Source organism: Schistocerca cancellata, chromosome 3, assembly GCF_023864275.1.
Source record: "Schistocerca cancellata isolate TAMUIC-IGC-003103 chromosome 3, iqSchCanc2.1, whole genome shotgun sequence".
In the NCBI taxonomy this organism is placed as follows: domain Eukaryota; kingdom Metazoa; phylum Arthropoda; class Insecta; order Orthoptera; family Acrididae; genus Schistocerca; species Schistocerca cancellata.
Genome location: NC_064628.1, coordinates 290,974,418 through 290,979,616, shown reverse-complemented (window position 1 = coordinate 290,979,616; position 5,199 = coordinate 290,974,418). Strand labels below are relative to the sequence as shown.

The 5,199-nt window shown below is 39.6% G+C and overlaps 1 pseudogene; it reads right to left on the bottom strand.

Annotated features, from left to right (window-relative positions):
* Positions 1-2,852: 2,852 nt before the first annotated feature.
* On the bottom strand, positions 2,853-2,970 carry LOC126177904 (5S ribosomal RNA; annotated as a pseudogene).
* Between the last annotated feature and the right edge of the window lie 2,229 nt (positions 2,971-5,199).

Below are 5,199 nucleotides of genomic sequence, written 5' to 3'. Positions count from 1 at the left end.
AAACAAAAAATATTTTTTTAACTTCGCCAGTGTTAGTCCGAAGCCCAGATCAAAAAGAAGGATGGAAAATATATTCAGAAGGGTTTAAAAGATACTCCAACACTTATGATTTCTGACTTTGAAGCCATTTTACATAAGTGTTACTGCACTCTCAAAAACACGAACTGCATTTCTTAGATGCCATCAAATCTATTACATACGTTAAGCATAAAATTAAAAGAAGCATAGTGCTACATTGCTGATGTAAACAAACATCATGTTTGTTTGCTTGGCCATCTTTCGCAGCAGCTCTAACAATTAATTATTATTAGCTTTGCCGTCTTAATCTTACTGCAATTAATGAAGAAGAATTTCACACTAGAAGCGTTTCGCTTTTATTTACAAAGCATCTTCTGTGTTCACTGGTTTTCCTGCTTCATGCCAACCTCCGCTGATAAAGAGAGGGAAAGCAGTGGTGTGCAAAGGATGTAAAAATGAAGCAGGAAAACCAGTGAACACAGAAGATGCTTTGTAAATAAAAGCGAAACGCGTCTGGTGTGAAATTCTTTTTCATTAATTGCAGTAAGCTTGAAACGTCCCCTTAGAAAAATTAGTGAATTACTGTGCTGGTAAACCCCTTATGTTATTTGATTTTCAAACAGCTGAGCAAAACTGAACGTACTCAGACATTTCTCTCTTTACTTATTCTGATCATCACTAAACTGACACACAATATTTTTAGCGCAACGCAATCTGACTTTCAATAATCCCTACAAAAGAATGGCCCTGACTAACAATGACCTATACCTTTCATTAATCACTTACCTCACAAAAATCTCTGTTACTCGAACTACTGCAATACAGCGAGCGCCACTACTGCCAGCTAAATAGAAGATTCTAACTACTGAAGTCACTAACTACTGATAGGCATAGTTAGCAAATGAAAGATTTTGATAAAGAACAAACAATGTATTTACCTTAATAGTGTTCAGAAGTCATAATATATATATATATCAGTTCATGAGATCCAGTCTTACAAATTTACTGTCTCTGATGGACACACGTCCAGATCATCCGCTTTCAAAACTCCGCCATCTCTCTCCCCACATCCACCACTGCTGGCGGCTCACCTCCAACTGCGCAACGCTACGCCCTGTTAACAGCCAACTGCCCCTACTTACAAGCTTAAGACGGCGAAGCTAACAATAATTAATTCTACATATCGTTTATTATAGTGATTCTTAGCAACACAGGCTGTTTCAATGCACATCATGTGTGTCCAGTAATTCATCTGCAGATTCACAGCACGGAAAAAGTATCGAGATACGTCGTGTGTCAGTGATCGCACTCAGAAGGCGAGGCAGCCGCGGACGCCATGGCTCGAGAAATATTCAGCAGAGGGCGGGCGAGCTCGGTCAAGCGGTGAGCTCAGCCGTAGGCAGCGGTCCGTGGGGAGGGCCATTAGCGCAGGTACCAGGATTGGGCGGCGTTACGAAGACCTGCGTGTGAGGAGTGTGTGTAATTATAAGAGTAATTACGAATAATACTGGATGTAATCATTGAGGTGCAATTTTGAATGCTGTGGTATGTTATCAACAAATTATAGCCCCTACCTAGGAGGAGAGAGGGGATACCTATTTAAAAAAGTGCAATAGCATGACATTAAACACATATTAATATCAAAATTCATCCCCAAGGAATTCTGTGGTCGTGTGATGAAAGAATTAGGCTGTCCCTGTAGAACACACTGCTCCTCTAAACATTGTAGGTGGGCTGGCTTAAGGGGGGTAGGACGTCAAACGGGCCGACTTGGAGCAGAAGAGGCACCACAGGACATTTTAGTTTCTACTGTCTCTAGCTTTACAAATAAACTCATAAAACTTTAACAGCATGACCAGGAAGGATTCAGGATTCATACTCATAGCAGTGGAAGCTCAAAAACGTAACAAAACACACTTTTTTACATGTGAAATTTCATCATTTTTTCACTTACTACTGGCTGCATTTGTTACTATAGGTACACTTTTCTTCCTAAGTAAGAGAGATTCTTCGATGACTTTAGCACAGCATACAAACCATAGTTACAGGGGTATGAAACTCTAGAAGTTATTTAGTGTATGAAAAAATGAATGAACTGTTACATTTTAAACTTCATGTTTAGAAAAAATTCAAGTTTTATAGTTAATTATCCCAATTTTTTCCACAGTTTTTTAATAGATTTGGAAAATATACCTGTAACTACACCTGTAACTACTGTTTGTATGATATGAAAAATTCATCGAAGAATCTCTCTTACTTAGGAAGAAAAGTGTACCTATAGCAACAAATGCAGCCAGTAATAAGTGAAAAAATGATGAAATTTCACATGTAAAAAAAGGTATTTTGCTACGTTTTTGAACTTCCACTGCGATGAGTGTGAGTCCTCTATCCTTCCTGGTCATGGTGACAAAGTTTTATGAATTTATTTGAAAAAGTATAGACAGTAGAAATTAAAATGTCCTGTGGTGACTCTCCAGCTCCAAGTCGGCCCGTTTGACGTCCTAGCCCCCTTAATATACAAATTCGAGAAGATTCTGAATGAACTGATTCACTTGAGGATTAGAGATTGTAGGCGGAAAGGTAAGAAGTGAGCAGTTACTTTCATTAATAGCCTAACTGCATAGCGAAGGTAAAGCACTCCGTCTTCAGGCCACGAGTGGCCTACCAGGATCATCCGACAGCCGTGTCATCTTCAGTGTAGGATGCGGATAGGAGGGGCGTGGGGTCAGCACACCACTCTCCCGGTCGTTGTGGTGGTATTCTTGACCGAAGCCGCTACTATGCGGTCGAGTAGCTCTTCAATTGGCATCACGAGGCTGAGTGCACCCCAAAAATGGCAACAGCGCATGTCGGCCCGGATGGTCACCCATCCAAGTGCCGACCACACCCGACAGCGCTTAACTTCGGTGATCTCACGGGAACCAGTGTAGCCACTGCGGCAAGGCCGTTGCCCATTATGAAGGTAATTAATTAAATATATAAAGTGATGTGTTGTATAATAGTTCGACCCAAAATGCTGTACAGAGACTGTCTAAACACAACCAGTATGCTAGGGAACCAATATTTCAGGTGGGAAAATCAGTAATGGTTAAAACTCATCCCAAGAGTTCAAAGCATTATAAAGAACCAAAGAAACTTTTTCGTCAATGTAAGGGTCCACGAAACGCAGCGATATGCCACATCTCAAAGAATTACTGCTAAAAGAGCCATTCTCTGGCGTTATTAAAGGGTTATATAGCGTGGACCAAGTGAAACTGTATTTTGAAATGAAGAATAACAAACCATATGAAAGTGATGCTCACTAAATTTTGTTTATACCTTGTATGCAATGTTCCGACTAGTTGGCTAGTGTCTTTTATATTTTGGTAAGCATTTTATTGCTTAAGAGAGATAAGTATCTGCTGATTGACAATCTATATGATAATTGATTGGTAGAGGGATAAGTTATGGAGTAAGAAATTATTATGAAATGAGAACATCGATTTGGAGAGTAAAAGGAAAATAAAATAGCGTCAAGACTTTCCTGTTCTTAGAAGAACTTGGGTTTAACAATTATTGACTGTTAAGAAAGACCTGGGTGTGAGGAGAGTGTGTAATTATAAGAATAATTATGAACAATACTGGGCATAATCTTTCATTTTGAAACCAAGGTGCAGTTTTGTTTACTGTGCTGTGTTATCAACAAATTATAGCCACTTCCTGTGAGGAGAGAGGGAATACCTGTTTAAAAAGTAAGTTTTGTAACTAATAAATAAGATAGCTGTAAGTGTTTTTCATTCTCAATGAAGGTTTAGGAAATGAGGTGCTCGTAATGCTGCACGTATCGTTAACGGAAGAAGAATAGTGTTAAAGCAAGTTTAATGATGCTGTGGGATATGAAGTACTGAGGTATTGGCAACCTTCAGAGCAGGTGTTAGTTTTGTGTGGAGAGTTATGTAGACGCATATACAATGGCTTGTGGGCCATGGGCGCATGACGCAAATTGACTGTGTTGAGGTTGTGTTGAGTGATGGAACAAATTCATGTTTCAGTATTATTGTGTTACTTTTGTACCAGAAGCTGCTAAGGGAAGGTACTCTGAACCTGGCACTATAAGAAGTACTTCATATAATACCATACAGTATACTACATCATACCGATCTTATAGACTATGTTAATTCAGAGAGGAAATTTTTTTATCAGGCACCTGGCTACATTCAGAGAGTGGGCCGTATGTTGTTGCCCTGTCACAAGCCTAATTAGTTGCTGTAATTAAATGGCCGTCATCGGCACCTAAACCAAGGATATCTAGAACCGCTTATACTGCAACTATGTTTGCTGTGAGAGAGAAACTTGTCATATGACTATTTGTGATGTGTATACTCTCCTTTAAATAAAATGGCATCTCTCTTAAGTACAAGTACTCGTGGAATTGTGTAGTGCTCTTGGATTATTTATTCAAATGGCGATTTTATATCTGTTGCCTTCACCACAACAATTAAACACAAAGTTAGGCATGAAGCATTGTTAAAGAGTAACAATTACAAGCTGATGATCGTATGTCTTAGTTTTGTATATCCAATATATGTATAAAACAGAGCAAAAATTTCATTCTGAAGAGTGTATATGAGTATGTCCAGGATTTCCTACAAAATCTCTGGCTTGATTTCAACCAAATTTGACACCATAACAGCAAGCCTCACGAGACTGTGGAGTTTATAGCCTCCTAGTTCCAATAGGAGTGGGGACACACACAAAAACGTATTTTTTCCAGCCCCTGGTACATAGGCTGCCCTGCACAACAGACATGTTATTTTGGAAAAGTATTGACCTGCTTTACCGATCTGCTTTGAATGGTGGCCTGAATCTTTAGTGCAAATAAATGATTTTCATGTCCCTGATGTGTATCCTGCCTTGAATAATAGGTGTGTTGTAGGAGTAATATTGGTCTACTTTATTGAAGCACTCGTATATTGCAGGGTCTACACATGCCATTGAGCATGACTGTGGACAAGTTGAATGGATAGAGGAGGGCACTGACAGACCGAGGGAGAGGAGGAAATGGACAGAGTGAGGGTAGAAGGGGGAAATTCATTAAGCAGATCGGAGGTATAGATACATAGTGGTCATGTGGAAAAGGATGTGGGAGGAGTCGGAGATGGAAAGAGAAAGGGAGAGGAAGATATCGTCAGAGGGAGGAAA